Below are 18,765 nucleotides of genomic sequence, written 5' to 3' on the forward strand. Positions count from 1 at the left end.
TTAGTAAATAACGAAACAAATTTTGCCTCATTTGAAAGATGTATAAAATTAGGACAAATACAGTTTATCTCCTTTAAAAATATCTCCCTATCATTTTTGTATGCTGGACAACTAGTTATAAAATGTTGTTCATCTTCAACCAGATTTAGAGTACATTTCCTACAAAGCAAGATATGGATACAAGAAATGTTCCCAGTCTTTACAGATAATTTTTACTTGTGACATTCTCGTCTTTTACAGATAACTTTTACTTGTGACATTTTATCATTGATTCCTCTGCCTTAAGGATGAAATAAAATGTTAAGCGATCAAATTTCTTTTTAAAACATAAAAGATCAGATTCACTTTCAGTGTATAAAAACATTAACACAATCAATATTTCTTCTCGATTTTTTTTGTGGATAAAATAAGAACAAGATTATGATCATGTTTATCCTCCGATACAAATAACAGACAATATTGATGTTCCGATAAAGTTTTCAAATTCTCCTACATTTTACACTTATACATTATCAAATTAATAATCATATGTTCTCTTGGCATCCTCACAACAAATTTACATATTCTAATCTTCTCTTTTCTAGGAAAGGCAAACATCTCTTTACAAAATCAATGATTTACTGCAGAAAATTGAGTAATATGCAGACGATTGCTTCATAATTCATTTTAAATTATATCACAAAACTTTTGTGTCTGGGCAAAGATGTCCAGAAACAAAATCTTTCAAAATAATTCATCTATGTCTTAAATGTCACATAAAGATGGCCCTCTGCAGTATGTCTTTGTGAATACCACCATAATTCAACTTAAAATGTCATGTTCAACATTAGCTTGAGTAAACATTCTTTGAACATGATTTCTTGCTTTTAGACATTCTAAACTCTAAAATATCCTTAAATTTGTAAGTTTGTCCAGTTGTGGGACAACTTCAACTTTTAAATTAGCATTTATAATTTCAATTTAATTCAATGCTTTTTCAACGCTTTAAATTCACTCAAATAAGAAGATATTGTATGCAATGTAATTGTTACTTGTTATAGCTGCATAATCATTATCATTAACCTGCACTTGTCTTATCAATGCTGTGAATGTTCTCATAGATAAATTTCTGTCACAGCACTATCTAAATCTTGGTCCTCAAAAAAATGTGGAGTGTCAAAAAAGTACTTTTTGTTCAGATATTAAAAAGAACAGATAAACCAACCAGCAGTAAAAATTAACTTTTTTTTTTTAGCTATATCTAAAAAACTTAACCAGTACAATCTCACTCTTCAAGATTCTAGAGCTAAGTTTTGATGGAATGCAGGTCCAAACAAGGTAGAAAAGTTAATGTCGATTTATCAAAGATACATGGTTAGATTAGACAGAAATCAACTCTTGCTTTTGGAGCTTTCAAAATTTATTCAAAATTCAAAACAGTGACTTCTACCACATTTTCATTTAGTAAAAACTGGATAACTGCTTAGACATCTCGGCATAAGTTGGGACATGATGATAAACCACACGTCATACTAAACTAAAGAAATCCCTTCTTTTTTAATTGTTGTTTAAAAGACAAGTAATAACTGGCAATACATAACTTGTACTATGAGCTTAGTTCTCTTATAAATCAAATATTTGAACAACTGAAATATGTATAATTTTCTTTGAACATATATACTGAAATATTGCCAAAAAGCCTTCAAAATATTTTTAAATGATAATTATCAAGATTAAATTTCAAAGTATTCATTTTAAAAGTAATGAAGTAAGAGTGTGTCTACTGTTATAATCTAGTGTGATAACCAAAGAATTGTGTATGCCTTGGCCTCAGATCCAGACACTGCAGTTACCACACACATAGTCTACTGGTGTTAGAGGCTAAGGGTCAAACAATTTACAAGACAATTATCTCCCAGAATGTCCGAAAATATTTTACATAGTTATCTCATTAGAGTTATTCCCAGGTGACAAATATGAAGTATCCCTTTATTCATACAATTTAAATCCTTGTCCAGACCAATTATTGTAATTCCACGAATTGTGAAAAATTTATATAAAAAATTTAGAACAAAAATAATAAATTTTGATGTGATAAAACCATCCCTGATTCCCATATTGATGTTTTCCCACCTAGTAACTTGTAAATGGATCTAAATAGTGTCGATTCTTGATACCGAAAATAAAAAGTACGAGTTTATTGTCTCTTAATGTATAGGGAATTAATCTATTTATAGATCGACAGGGGTGGGTGTCTCTATAACAAACTTAGGTCTAATTAATTCCCAAATGGTTATGGTTTTGAATTAACTTTACCTCATTACTGAATATAATTTCCTTCACTTTTATCACTTTCATTCAAATCAAAATTCAATAACCACTTTTGTTTTGTTCTCCATACGTTCAAATTTTACTAAAATTATTCCATATTCATCTATTTAAGGTTTTGTTCACCCTGTCTGTAATCTGATGATTCTAATTGACCGATTAAATGAACAGGACAACATCAACACTCTCATTTAGGAAGTTTACTCCTGTCCTCCCAAATATAATTGACTTATCTTAGTTCCCTCTTAATAGGCCCTATCAAATCAGACATGTTGTCCCAAAAAATGTCACTGAAAGACCTTTGTCCAAGGGAGGATATAAAGAAATGATTATTTCAGTAACTTGTTACATCAATTTGAACAAGAAAAAGGTCCTCATCTTATCCTTGGTTCACATAAAGGTCAGCTAAAGGCTAATGTTGATAAAAGATGTAAAATACAGTCAATCTCATGTCGAAAATAATAAAAAAAAGAATCATGTCTGGATTTTACTTTTATATGTATATATAAAAGAAGATGTTGGGGTATATGTTAACTTTATGTACGTATTTGAGGTTTAGTGAACTTATTACTAACTGGCTAAGCATTTTAACAGTGTAGGTGTGTCTCATCTTAAGATTATTTATGTCTTAATCTCAAATGATTGAACTGTGATTTCAAAATGCCAATTAGCATAGCAAACATTTTATCTTAGTGGAGATCCTCACTTGTTAATATATACCTAGCACATTTGTTTCTCCCCATTGTACAGAAAATGTCATATGGCAGGATATTGAACTCCTGGCTTCATAACCATTTGATCCTTAAAATACATGCATAAAAAAACATTTTTGAATATATGAAATCAAAGGCTCGATTATCAAATGAACTTTTTTACAAAGATCGGCATACCAAACCCAATGTCCTTATCATTTAATTTAAAGGTTGCTTAGCATAGAAATGATTTGCACTTATGATACAGTCAGTTTCTCCTTAACTCATGGCTTCTAGGAAATTTTGGGACAAATTCAAATTTTCCTACATTTTCATAACTTTTAAATAATAATTCAAATCTTCTTGAAGGACCATTGATTGTGGAAATGTCCCTTTAAGAATGACAAACTTTTCAAGAAATTTTATGACAACATGTACTATTGTAAAGTATGCCAGATTGATAGAAATGGCATCATCAGATAAAAATAAAGCATTCAAGACAAAAAAGAATGAATTTCTCTTTAATTGTAAATTAATACTTGTTCTTTCCATTGACTTCTTGAATTCTTAAAGTTTTGATTTAGATCTGCTGAACTCAACTTAAATTTTATTGTAACAAAATATCTTAAATAAACATGTTTCTAAATTTTCTCATGTGAGCAGTCTGTAAAAATTGAAGTAGAAATGTTTCTAAATTTACACTAATCTGCTAACAATTTTGTACTTTCTATAACCTCTCTTAAATCATAAAATTCTAATAGGTTCCTAGCATCCTGTTTGGAAATCAATTTGTTATCACATGGATTTGCCATCAAAATTATTTTAAGATACTTTCATCAACTTTACTAAATCTACCAATACTGACCCTTATCTTCTGGGATTAAAATAGATAGCAGTATTTCTCTCCATCAAACATCAGCAGGGGTAAATAAATAATTTACTTACGATTTTTATGATTGTCAAGAATCTTCAACATGGCTTCTTCCCAACCAATAACATTCCACATTATCACTTGGATTATCTGTCTGTTTGTAGGTGTTGTCAAATCACCCTTACTGCCATTGTTCAGCTAGGTTTAACTTTTGTATTCCTGGAAGAAGAAAATTTTAATAATCATTTAAATTAAAATAAACTTTTCTTCAATTTATATACATCTATTTTGTGATTTTTTTGTACAGGAAAATACGAACTTGTAAAGTGTAAACCATAGTACACATAAATCATTATTTATCCCACACAAAAAGTTTTTAGACATACGTAATGCATTCACACCCAAACTATTGTACTTTCTCATGAGTAAACTGTATATGAAACATATATGATAAACAAGTTAGCAGCTTTATAAATTTCAATTTTCTCCAAATGACTGATAGTTTGCCAAATCTTAGTACTGCTTACTTTGTTTAAAATACTGGACAACATCTATATGATATTTATTGTGTTATATTACTTCCCCTCCAACATCAAGAACATGTATGATATTTACTTAAATGTTTTAAAAGGGGAGACAACACCAAGGAGCCAATCAAAACCACAAGTCAAAGAAAAAATGGCAACAGCATCGTCAGCATGGCCAAAATACAAACAACAATCACAAACTAAAGAGAAGGAGCAATATAAACTCCTCCATGCATCGTGATGACAACAGGTGCTCCAGGAGAGTGATCAGTTCCTGCTACAATAGTGGCCTCTGTCGTGTTGCTCATGGCAATTTATCATTTGATACAAGTCAAATTTGGTATGCCACAATAACATTTCAAAACATTTTGATAAATATAGTCTATAACACAAAAATTATGCATATAAGGGTTCACTATGAAAATGCTAATTATTGATTTGAAAGTTGTGCAAAATGTCTTATCTAGACAAAAGAGGATAAATAGTTTATCTTACATTTCTTACATAGCACTATATTCAAAAATTACATCTATAAAATCAATCCTGGTTAATGGTAACTAATAATTATTGCTTCTTTTTATTAAATACAAATATTTCTTGCCCAATTTATCCAATGAAATGTTCATATTGGTCAGGTGATAAACGTGTAAAATTACTTATTAAGTACATCCTGAGGAACCTTTTTGCACAGTTCTTATGATTGGATACTTATTCTTTCCGAACAAATCTGATTGGGTAAACAAGATGTATTATGAGCTACTGCTTACTCAAGTTACTCACTGCTATAAGTATTCAGAAAACAGGAAGTTGATGAGCATTTCACTTGAAAACACATCACTCTGTATCAAATTTTCCTATGAAGTTTGATTCCTCATATCAGGAAGCTCATGCATGATATGCATTTCCTGACAAAAAAGTGACTAAAATGCATGCATGACCCATGTGTAAAAATATCTACAGGTAAAAATTCTTTTCAACAGGAAGTTCATCATCAACGGATGTGAAAAAGCATCTTACACTTTAGCATGCTTAGATGAAGCGTGATACCAAATTCAGAAAGGTTGAATTGTAGTTCTTGAGAAAAGCATACTAACATGAAGATCATGCTATAAAATTTAAGGAAGAACTAGTTTGTATATCCTCAGGAAATGTAGAGAAAAATTTCATATATGGACATTTGTAAAAAGGCAAGAGTATTCATTTAACATGAAGTTGACGAGAGATAGATGTGAAAAAGCTTTATATAATATAACATGCTCACAAGAAGCATGATAACATATTTCAAGTAACTGATTTGAAGTTGACAGAGTAAATGTGCAACAAATTTTTGCAAACAGACAGACAGAAGTAGACAACTAGACCTTCGGTGAAAGGGTTAAAAAAAAAAGGCCTGTGCACCTTTTTTTTTTTAGCTAATCAGAACCAGAGTAACAACAATCAGTCAGTATCTCAAAACCAACTTTCATGTCAATCTACCTCTTGAAGTGGAATTATTTCTTTAACAACATCAAATCTACTACAAAAATTGTGATTGCTTATAGTATGAGGAGTAATTCTTATTTAAATTTGGTTTTATAGTGGACCTGTCAACAAAGTCCAAGGATTGGGATACATATCTACTTGTCCCATTCACTTCAGCATATCTGAGAATCAAGGTGCTCATAATGCATGGAACAGCAGCAGATACCAAGAAAAGATAAAGAGCTCATATGAATAGGATGCAAGGAAATCTTCAGACAATACCAAATTCATTATAGTCAAAGCATACATGTACTTTAGAAACTAAGATAACCAACATGAACAATATACAAACAAATAGGACAGCTTAGTAAATTAATTTGGTATAGGGACAAAACTGAAAGACATCTTCCATAGTTATCACCTGATTTTGAATTCTAACATTTACATGTAGAAAGACAATCATTATAAGGTACAATCTAATGGATGACATGACATAGTTTTATCTATTCTTAACATCAGATATCACTATTCAAATTTTGTTAGATGACATATTTAAGTAAAATGATATAATTTCTCCATTATAACTTGTACATATATTTGCTTAGTCATTAAAGGTAGTAGAAAATTATAGATTTATTTTCTATACCTACTATGAATGATGATTTTATTCCAGTAGGCGTCATAATATAATATTTATATGAGTTACCAAACACTTTTTACGCCTTTGTGAACATAAAAAATTTTATTTTTCAAGGGTATTAGTTATCTAATTAATTCAAGAACAAGTCTTAGATTATAAAAACGCAATGAATTACTCAACAGTTTCTTAAGACTCAATTGTAGCCTATATTCTAATTACACCACTTGGAAAACTTATAATTAAGAAATTATTATAAATATTCTTTATACTAATTTAGTCTATAGTACATTTATCAAGATGCAGAACTCTGAATATCAAAGTAGAAAATAAGTATTCTTGGAATAATCTGGTACTTGACTCAAGTAGGGCTATACATGTACTGATCATTTGGCACCTGAAAAGCAGGTCAATGCGCCCCAAAAGATGCTGCATTCATTTCTATATCAATTTTAAAAGTTCATTAGGTTACTTTAGGACAATATTCATTGAATCATAATTACACCCAGATGTGTAACTACTCATTATACAATTATCTAATGTGTAACTACTGACATTAAAGAAGTATACAATAAATGCCAGTTCCATATCTACTAGGCTGCTGACAGTAAAGGAGCAATGTAAATTCAAAAATTATTGCCAGGTATTTAATAGTCAAATAATGAAAAAGTATTGAAATAATAAAAACTTGCATTCTGATTACATCTGATACATATAACTGTATACAGATTTTACTGAAATCGCAATAACTAATCTAGCATTTTAGACCATTCGTCAAAATTCTCAATAATTTCTGCATTTATAGAACACTGTTTTTTCATGAACCTTTTTTAGGTCCTATCATTCCTATGGCTAGTATAAAGCCAAAGATATGATTCTCCTAACAGGTCAATTTTAGCTGCAACCAATTATGCCTCTGCAAAACTTAAAATTTTTATGTATTAGAATAACCATTGAAAATTAACATTTAAAATGATTTAACGCCTTTGACATTCCCATAGATAAACCTTACGACCTATCTAAATAAATGGCAGCCGTTTTCTAAAACTACATACATACTCTATATACCCTAAGGGTGAGAGAGACCAACTTTATAGAAATCTATGTTCTGGTTTCACAGATTTGCAGAATAAGTTTGTATAAAAATCACGATTGAAAGACAGACAGTTGTTATTACAAACATTGGTGGTACAAATAATAAGTGCTGATGACTAAGCTTAATCTTCTAGTCGGTTGACCTTAAATTTATTTTTTGAAAAAAACACTTAATAGTGGGATTTTTTTTTTTTTTCTTATAGAAATATCAAGTAGAATTAATCCAACAATTCCCCGTGCAACAGTTGGTACACATGAAGGCCAGACAGAGCGTATAACTGGTTCAGATTCCTGTTGACATAACCATTATTCTTATATTGTTCTAACCAATCCCTCTTTTAGATGATAAAATTTTATGAAAATTCAGTGACAAATACAGTAGCCAGAAGATACAACTAAACGTGAATGGGTTAACTTATTTTTTGGGCAATTTATTAAAGTCATTTATCAAAAATATTTTTTATATACTATGCTTAGCAATAAAGGATCAAAAATATTCAGTCAGAAATATTTTGTGGTTTTGATACTAAATAAACAGCTGCGCCATGAGCGCATGATACGCCCGACGTCTTGTGTGGAAGTTTTATGCAATAATCATAAATAGTTTCTGAGAAAGTTTTAAGCAATAACCATATATTGTTTTTGAGACACGGTGGGACATGTGAAACCCCCAACCCTGTTTTTTTTTTTACAAAAAACTAAATATTACTAAAATAAAATTTTGAATCAAAACCAAAAAGTATACACATCTTTAGATTTATATAACAAAGAAGTGTGTTAAGTTTTAAGCAATAATCATAAATTATTTTTGAGATACAGCGCGACATGTAAAAAAAACCTCCCCTGTTTAACAAAATACTCAATAACTCCAAAATAAAGTTTTGAATCATCACCAACAAGAGGCTGTCACAACGACAGCAAACCGGATTTATTAACATTTATTTGTGTCCTAGCTATATCACAAGAACCATTACTGATGAATGGTGAAAGTGAAAATCGTCAATATCAAATTTGACCACCATTTTGTCATCAGTATCAACATATTAAAATTTGAAAAGTTTAGATTGAATGGTTCATGAGTAAATGCAACAACCTGAATGGAAACGCCATTTTACGATCTTTCAAGAACCATAACTCCTGAACGGTAAAAGTCAAAATCGTCATTATTGAACATGACCTCTATTTTGTCATCAGTAACAACATATTAAAATTTCAAAAGCTTTGGTTGAATGGTTCATGAGAAAATGCACGGACACGACGGGAAAAACCATTTTTCAATCTTTCAAGAACCATAACTCCTGAACGGTAAAAGTCAAAATCGTCATTATTGAACTTGACCTCCATTTTGTCATCAGTAACAGCATATTAAAATTTCGGAAGCTTTGGTAGAACAGTTCATGCATAAATGCACAGACACGACTGGAAACTCCATTTTTCAATCTTTCAAGAACCATAACTCCTGAACGGTAAAAGTCAAATTCGTCATTATTGAACTTGACCTCCATTCTTTCATTAGTAACAACATATTAAAATTTGGGAAGCTTTGGTAGAACAGTTCATGCGTAAATGCACGGACAACTCCATTTTTCAATCTTTCAAGAACCATAACTCCTGAACGGTAAAAGTCAAAATCGCCATTATTGAACTTGACCTTTGTATAGTTGTCAGTAATAACATATTAAAATTTTAAAAGCTTTGGGTGAACGGTTCATGAGTTAATGCACGGACAACATTTGATTGCTGCCCGCCCGCCCGCCCGCCGTACATCCCCAAATCAATAACCGACATTTTTGTCACAATAATCCGGTTAAAAAGTATACAGATCTTTAGATTAATATAACAAAGAAGTGTGTAAAGTTTTTAGCAATAATCATAAATTGTTTTTGTAAAAAAACCCTCCCCCTTTTTTACAAAATACTCAATAACTCAAAAATGAAATTTTGAATCATCACCAAAAAGTATACAGATCTTTAGATTAATATAACAAAGACATGTGTAAAGTTTTAAGCAATAATCATAAATTATTTTTGAGATATGGTGCGACATGTAAAAAAAAACCTCCCCCTTTTTTACAAAATACTCAATAACTCAAAAACGTAATTTTGAATCATCACCAAAAAGTATACAGATATGAAGATTAATATAACTAAGAAGTGTTTAAAGTTTTAAGCCATAATCAAGAATCGTTTTTGAGATACGATGCGACATGTGAAAAAAACACACCCCTGTTTTAGTTACAAAGTGCCGTAACTCAAAAAGTTTTAATCTTATTTTCACCAAAAAGTATACAGATCATTTGACCATCATAAGAAACAACTATGTTAAGTTTCATGAAATTTGGATAAGTCGTTCTCAAGTTACGGTGCGACATGTTTACGCCGGACAGACAGACGGACGGACACCGGACATTTGTATACCATAATACGTCCCGTCAAAATTTTGACGGGCGTATTAAAACATTACATATCTTTTCCCAAGCAACCATAAAACTGTCCTTTTCGTGGTACCATGTTAACATCAAATTTAGTTATAGTTCAGTTTAAAAGGACAATCTATAATTTTCAGAATAAGCAAAAAAAATCTCTAAAGTGCCAAGTTTAAAATTCTTTAAAAAGAGATTAAAAAAAAAATCTTCATCAACCCTTACATTGTGTAAAAAATTAGCAAATTTAGTAAATCAAACATGACAAATGTGAGATATGCTTGGATGTACAAATTTCCTCTTTCCTTGTCTTTTTCAGCAGCAAATAATTCAAATTGAAAATATAAAATTAAATGTTAAACATTAAAAAATAAAATAACATGTTCTTCTAAAATGTAATACCAACTTGTGTTAATGAATGAAATTTGGTAGTCTCTATCCATTTTATTAAAAATTGTCTAGACTCTTCACCCAGGACGATGCTGAAGCTTAGCATATGCCATGGTAAAATACTTGTGTATTGTTGAAAACCATATGTTACCCTCTAGATGTTTATTCTGATTCTGTTGTGTTGCTGGGTTGCAACCTCCATTTTCATCTCTGTTAATTCATTTCTATTACATGAAAGTTTATGGATTATAAATGTATTAAAGTATGTTTCTTACCTTGTACTGCACATTAACCAATATTAATATATTGAATAGGTAATAGTCAAAATTCCAATATTTAAATTGAATCGCAAATATTTACTTTACAATTATGGTATGATAAAAATATTAAAAGATCAAATATTAAAAGATCGCAAGTTCTCAAATAAAATATTCAAGTTCGGTTTACACAAGATACGTTCATCTTCAGTCACAAACAAATCGATTTTCGGTCTAAAACTTGAATGATTCTTTTATCAATGAAAAAAAGATAAAGTACAAAATACAGCAATTCATTCATAAAAACAGTAGTATTATCTTACTTGTGGGTTAGATCTCCCAGGGTGAGGATTTCCTCTGTAACAGACACAACTCAAGCTGTTCTATTAATAGAAAGGAATTCTCAACATAGTAAATCAATGAACAGGCTCACTATGACAGCTATAGGATGAAATCTAGGTCAAGTACTTTGTGAGGGAGGAAAAATTTTACTTTCAGAAAACGTCTTATATTTTTTTACAGAAAATAAGACTTTTTTTTTTCTTTTTCTTAATTTTTGTAATTTCTAAAAGATCGCCCTCCATCATTTTTTGGCTGTTTGTCAAGTCCATCAACAGATAAAGGCTACTAGGTCAAATTTTATTTTAGCCTTCAGGTCATGCATAGAATTCATGTTCACATTGATTAAATGTTTATACTATCTTTTCATGGGAGAAAATCAAGTTTCTTATTTACAAATAATTCAACTGAAGACATGAGGTGATTACATGTGTATAATGCAAGTTTAATACATGCAAATGACTTTTGCTTGCACTATATAAAATCTACACTCAATGCGTTCACCTTTGGCTGCAGGAAATTACTACTTATAACTATTGTAAGACAAATTTCACTGTCAAATTACAGAGACATCCAGTCTTAATGGCCTTTCTAATGATCAAAAGACCAGTAAAAAAAAAACACACTCTTTGACACACTTTCCTTATGCAACTCTATTTTGGTTGTTTTTTTGTAGGAAATGGTGCATAAACTAAGTGGAGAAAAAAATTATTATTTTGTATAGGAAATAGTTCATACACTATAAGTAGAAAAAAAAAATCGTCACTGTACTCTTACAGACTATTTCATAAGTACAACATTTGAATGGAAATTTACAGCTAAAAATATATGACAGTTTTTATCTTTTTCTCCTTCAGGTTTCTTCTTCTTTTTTTCAAAATGATAATGTTTCATTAAATATAGGTCATTATTATGTTTGGGTTTTTTTATCAATGTAATCAGATACATACAATATGTGTTATCCTTTTGTGAGTTATCTCCCTTCCTGACGATTCCTTGCAACTTAAAATCAAATATATTTACTTGTCTTTAAAATTCTGAAATTTAATTGAGAATACAGTTAATAATTTTAATTCTCATAAACACTTGTTTTTTGAAAGGGTTTTTTTAAATCTAATGATGTTAAATTACTGCACAACTAGTTATTTTCAATTTTTCAATTTTCATTTTACAATTTAATGTTTGCAGTGTTTTATGCTCATGTAAATATGCACCCTCCAGCCATCATTAAATCTTACTTTCACATTCATTTATTTATTTTAATTAATTCCTACAAGATAATATGAATAGTGACCATGCATTTAAATAGTAAGAGAAGTAACTCTCAAGTAGATATCAGTTCTATTGTTCCTGTGATACTGTATTTTATGTTCAACAGTTTACAAGGGGATTTGAACTGTCAAATGTTTAGGAAAGTATGACAACCTAAAGGTTAAAAGACTAATATGAAAAAGTAATAAATCTATAATTAACAAGATAAAATAGACTAAGACTCGTTGACATTCACATACAATGTTAACATGTATGAATAAAGCAAATTATATGAGAAATTTATGGAAGGTCAATTACTGATCATTATAATCGTGAGTAATACATAATTGTAGGAGTTTATAGGAAGGAAATCACTTATCAATGAAATCGGCTATCATTCACAAAAACCCATCCTGTTTATCATATTATAATATACTATATTTAGATGTCCTTAAAACTGTCACTACAATTTAAATACTACTTAAACAATTGCAATTGCAATTGAGAATTGTCACAACCAGATTTTTATGATTTTACGATTTTATTTTTTTTCAAAACAAAAAATTTCATTTATGGCTGCATAATTTGCCTTTTCAGAGATTTCTCAGACAAAGTTGATTTAGGTTTGACAATTGAGTCAAGGTCAATTCAGTCATGTGATTATGAATTTATTTAACCTACAAATTGAGTTTTAGTAAGATTATGAACTTTCTTGGGTCAAACTTTACTTCCATACAAAGACTAAATATAAGAATATGTTAATACAAACACCAATTATAAGCTGCATCAGTCATCAACTACAAAATTTGATCTGTCATATTTCTGATAATTTTTTTTCAATTTATCATTTATTAAAAAAAAGAAAATAGGCAAAATACAATTTAGGCAAACAAGGTTTATGTTTGAAAATCACTCAACACAAAATCTAAATGTCAGATTAATATTGTTAACCAAGACCCAAGAAGGCAAACAAATATAACAACAAAAATTTGCCTAAAAACTCCTCTTAATTCAAAAAGATATTTGACTCAGAACAGTATACATATTTTACATATACATAACAGTGTATATTTTACCTGAGAATAAAAGTCAAGTGAGTCCTGATGATGCTAGAATTATATGTATAACTCTCCCTATTGTTTGGAGGCTTGTCTAACACCTGCCCCCTCCTATCATACATCTGTCTGAGTGAGACATTAACACACAATTGTAGATTAAAATTTTTCCATACCTTGGACAGCCATTCTGTAACACCCCTTCTCAAACACAGGAAACACTTGATTATGGTGGCTGATACCAAGTTAAGTTCATTTTCCTTCACCTTAATTCTTCCTTCAGACCAATCAAGCTTAGAGTCCATTGGTGTCAATCTCTGGTTCCAGTTCACTATAATGAAACAGGGATCAGGTTACACTAAAATATTTGCCTCACACAAAAAATTGTGTCATCAGGGAAAACTCCTCTTTTTTTGGGGTCAATTTTCCATAAAAAGCAGTAAGTCAATACTGATGATAGAATAAAAGGATCATGTATTGATTTGTGATGTAAAAATGATGTTCAATGTTTCTCTATAGTCCTATGATCACTGATAGCTTTCATGACCTATATCTTAACAATGATATGTAAACACTTGACCAATATTTTATTAGATACAGTGGCAAGGGTACTTAAAGGGGGGTTCACTTTCTTAGATACCAAACTTGTTTAATCTAGTTCTAACTCATTTTTATATTTTATAAGGACTCAGAATTCAGTTAAAGTACATCAGTACTGTTTTTATTCAATGCATGTCTTACCAAGTTATTTGGTATCTTAAATTAAGTACTTTAGTCCATACTAAATTAAATATTATTTCATTTTGCTTTTAGATGACAAGAGCGGTCAGCTAGCTAAATTCTATCATCCCCCCCTGAAAACCCTTTGGGAAGAAGCAAATGTTCTTATGTGATATGCGACTCACTACCACCATGTATTATAATTTATCATACAGTTAAGCATGTTAAGTTCTATAGTATTTGTAATTTTATTTATTGCTACATATTTAGTTATTTTTTTCCCATGTAACTATTAAATTTTACATCATGAGTTTTATGCATTCATTGAACAAACCAAGTTTGGTGGGAAACAAATTCTATAAACTAAAATCCTTTATCTACTGTGTTAAAATATTCAATTACAAACTTTTCTCAATGGAATATTAAAACCTAGAAGTACATATAAATGTCAGCATAAATTAGCCAAGATCATTTTATATATGTATGGCAAGTAATTTGTCAAGAATTTATATGACTTTTTCAAATGTATATTTTTGTTTGTATGGATGTTTCCTTTTCAAAGACACAAAGTGATTTGTATAAAATTTTCTATCACAATATCTGTGCATTCTTTAGAAAAGTCAGCTATTTAGTAAGCCAATCAATTTACAATAAAATGGCAATTTCTTAAGAACTATATGTCTTTAATAGAAAAATGTTGCTTTTTCAAAAGCCCTGATATCTTTAAAAACAAAATTTACACAGTTCGTATGAATGACTTCCAATGCTAAAAGTTAAACAGAAAATTTTATAAAGCAGTTTATATGATGAGATCTGCCATAGGAGACAAATGACTTTATATTCATACAACACAATGATGAATAAATTTATTTTTTACTGGAACAGACAGTTTTAATACATATTTATGAATCATGCTTTTAAGTAATATAATTGTCTCAGAGAAGATAATATGTACAGCTTTACATTATATATCATATTTATACAGGAAACAAAATAATTTCCCTTCTAGTCGCCTCACATTTATTTGTCCCCTGGGGACATACAGGAAAAATTAGTGCCAGGCTACAGTAGTATAAACATTCTCCCTCAAATCAATCCAGATTAATTCATTACATGTACTTGCACCTAGTTATTATCATTATACCTAGTGAATCCAGTTTATATTACATTAAGACAAATTAACTGACATGGACAAAGGTCAAAGGAATTATAGAAAAACTTGCTGAAAATTTGAGATGATCTTTTACATTTTTTTTAGTAAGACTCATAATATGTCTAATAATTCATATTGCTTTAAAATTGCACTCATAAATTAATTAACAGTCATGCCTTAACTCACACTATTTTCTGTCAATCTTATTATCCTTAATGTTCAGTCTTTTAGTTTAGGAATATACATGTACCATATAAATATGTTGGAAAAAGGGTCAAAAATTGAAAAAAGTTTATTGTCCTCATTATTTCTTAATTGAATAAGAATCTTTTTCCGCATTTTATATTTCCACTTGTATTAAGCTAGATAAAGTAGTCATTTTTTTCATAAGAAATCAAAATTTCCATGAACAGAATAAAAAGTAACTAATAAGACAAGCAGTTGATTCCATATTGATTTCAATTTTACAAATGCATAAATAACGTGTTCAGTTATCATTGGTTAAAAATATGATTTTTAATTTAATATTTTAGAATTACTGAAACCAATACATTCACTCAGAAAGAAACCACTCAATGCAATTTTTTAATTTGCCTCTATGGAAATTGTATATTTCTTGTATTTTGAAAAGGATGGTAAAACATTCCATTAACCATGAATAACAGCAAGTATTCACTTCACTTGACACTTTCAAGTGATACATGTAAAAAAAAAAAATGAAATAATTACTCTTAACTGCATCATCATTATTACTGGTCATTAATAAATTAGTAGGTGAGTCACGATACAACTATTAATATTCATCAAGTATTTCATTCACACATTATCATGAATGAAATATCACATATAAAAATCAATAGTATTTAATGTAACATAGTGCTTCATTTACAAAAAAGTATAAAACACAATTGAAGTAGTTTATTTAATACATCTAAAACATACTGTTACATAAAATGGGAAACATGCATTTTGAATTGTTGTAGTAAATAAACTTTCAAATGCACTTAATTCTGCATCGAGAGAAATTACTGTTTCTCATTGTTGAAGACTAGTGACCTAAAGTTGCTTAGGCCATTAGGTCTTTGTTGGATGGTTGTCTCTTGCAATCATTTCCCATCTCTGAATTTTTATATTAATCTACAAGAAATCAGTTCAGTAGGCTTATTATCCCCAAATACAGAAATTTACGGCCAAGTAATTCTAATAACATCATTGTACTGCTTATTGAACAGGGGCGGATTTGGTCATATTCAAAACGGGGGTTCCCAACCATTTGTCCTCATTCAAATACAATGATTGCCCAAAAAAGGGGGGAGGTCCAACCCCTGGAACCTCCCTTCTGGATCCCCTACTGAACAAAAAAAGTTTTTGATTCCACAAATTATGAATAATGTGCAACTGACAGCAACCCCCACAATATATCTGACAATGATATATATGACCAATCTGCTTCAATTAAAACAATGCTTCTCCTCACATTGTGTAAACAATTTGGATTTCCTTTGAGCTGAGAATGTATACATTTTGTATATTAATGGAGGTCAATACCCTGAGAAATTATTTATGACTTACAATGATGAAGTACATCTGTACTCTGGTGTAAAAAAAAGGTTTCATCCTGCACTACTAAAGAATGTTTTGTAACCAAATATGATAGGATTAGTTTGGAACTTACATTTTAAATTCTGATCATGATTATTTGTATGCAACATTTCCTGATTTCATTAACTGACTTTACAATTTAATTCTTTAGCAACAATTCCAATATTGAACGCACACAGCAATGTCTGAATTCACAATATATTTTCAAGGCTTTTGCACATAAAGCGTTCATTCCCTTCCCTTTTATCTTTGAAACAACTAACATGGCTATACAAGATATTACATCCACTTAATGATTTTAATACGTCTAGGTAAGGCGATTTGTCTGATCTAAGGACAACTTTTTTATTCAAGCAGCTAAAAGTATCTGTAGCTCATCTATATGGAGACTAAACAAAAGATTTTGCCTTATAGTTGTGGCAGTGGCGGATCCAGAACTTTTCCAAGGGCGCCCGCTGACTGACCTACGGGGGGCCCGCTCCAGTCATGCTTCAATGATTCCCTATATAATCAACCAAATTTTTCCCATGAAAAGAGGCCTGGGCCCCCCAGGGCCCCCTGGATCCGCCTATGTGTGGGCTCGAATTGTGCACAAGTCAAGACACAGTGTGACTGGTTTCAAAATTAATGATTAAGTGATGTTTTTACGATTGCATTAGAATTGAAATAACAGTAATGCATTTAAAGATTTGAGGGCACCATTTTTTTTTATTTGAGGATTGTAACAAAATCTGCAACCATCAGATCACCAATTGAAGCCTGCAAATTCTCCAATGAAAAATTGTCATCTCCTAATTTTCAGGTGAATGTTTCAAAAAACAGATGACACAAAATTAGCCAACTAAGCTGTAAAAAGATAATTAATGATTTAATTTATTATACCTTTTAGCAACTGTATAAATAAGTACTTGAACAACTATCAAATGTACCAACTTGAACAAAGTTATATTTTTGACCCTGATTTTGGACACATCAGTTGAGAGAAACCTATTCTGGCCATCACCCAACTATCAGTATACCATCATAGGGTATCATAAATAATATTGAGTTTATTGACCAACGAAATGGCAAAATTCCAGTATAAATAACTTTTTATCAAAACCTTGTCACACATATTTCAATAAATAGATTAAAAACATTATGATACTAAATGTGACAAATCTTAACTAAAAATTGTGTGGTTGAAATACTGTCATTCAGCGTTTTTTTTTATGTAACATCCGATGAGAACTCTAGCTCAGATGGGCAAAAAACGAAAAATAAATAAGATGACAATAAAATTACACAAAAAAAGCCATACAACTGAGTAAAAGATCTGTTTAATAGAATTAATAGATCAACAGATGTAATGCATATAAATTATAAGATTCTACATGTTGCCATTATTCTGTATCAAAAAAAACTTATTGCTGATAGATTCCAAAGTGTTTGAAATATATCCAAGTTTATAAAGAAAAACTTTACTAATGTACAAAATTCAACAATGTGTAAATATCAGGCTCTGAAAAGTTTCTAAAGACAATAGAAAAAATTATCTTTGAAGATTTTTTTCCTTATAACTAATGAATACCTTTTTGATATCTTTAGCCAACGCCTGTCTGTAAATTCATTGCACAGTGGTTTGTACCTGAAATACATATATCTGTTCTTAAACAAAAATCTGCATTAGTTATTGAACAAAAAATATCTTTTATCAGTAATAGATGTTAGGGTAATGCCTCATTACTGCACAGAAGCCGGAAGTAGGGCTGTCTACGAGCCATTCAATACATGTGGGAACAAAACTCATCAAACACTACAATTATCCTTAATAAAAACTCATGTTGGAAAAAAACATAGCATAATCTGCATTCTTAGCTAAACGCCTCAAATAAATAATAATTATTGTTAGGAACATTAAGTTTATGGGTACAAGTACAGCTTCATTGATCTGGTTAAATTAGATTTCCATCTGAAACCAAAACTATTTTAACAGGTTGTTCTGTG

At 30.1% G+C, this 18,765-nt stretch overlaps 1 long non-coding RNA gene across 1 annotated transcript in view; it reads right to left on the bottom strand.

Moving 5' to 3' along the window:
- LOC143045730 (uncharacterized) overlaps window positions 1-18,489 on the bottom strand; it is a 33,059-nt gene extending 14,570 nt beyond the window's left edge. The window contains exons 1-3 of the long non-coding RNA XR_012969014.1: window positions 18,350-18,489; window positions 13,481-13,635; window positions 3,945-4,089 (exon numbers count right to left, since the gene is read on the bottom strand). This is a non-coding gene — a long non-coding RNA (uncharacterized LOC143045730). The remainder of the gene's footprint in view (window positions 1-3,944; window positions 4,090-13,480; window positions 13,636-18,349) is intronic.
- Between the last annotated feature and the right edge of the window lie 276 nt (window positions 18,490-18,765).

This window comes from Mytilus galloprovincialis, chromosome 9 (assembly GCF_965363235.1).
Source record: "Mytilus galloprovincialis chromosome 9, xbMytGall1.hap1.1, whole genome shotgun sequence".
Taxonomy (NCBI): Eukaryota; Metazoa; Mollusca; class Bivalvia; order Mytilida; family Mytilidae; genus Mytilus; species Mytilus galloprovincialis.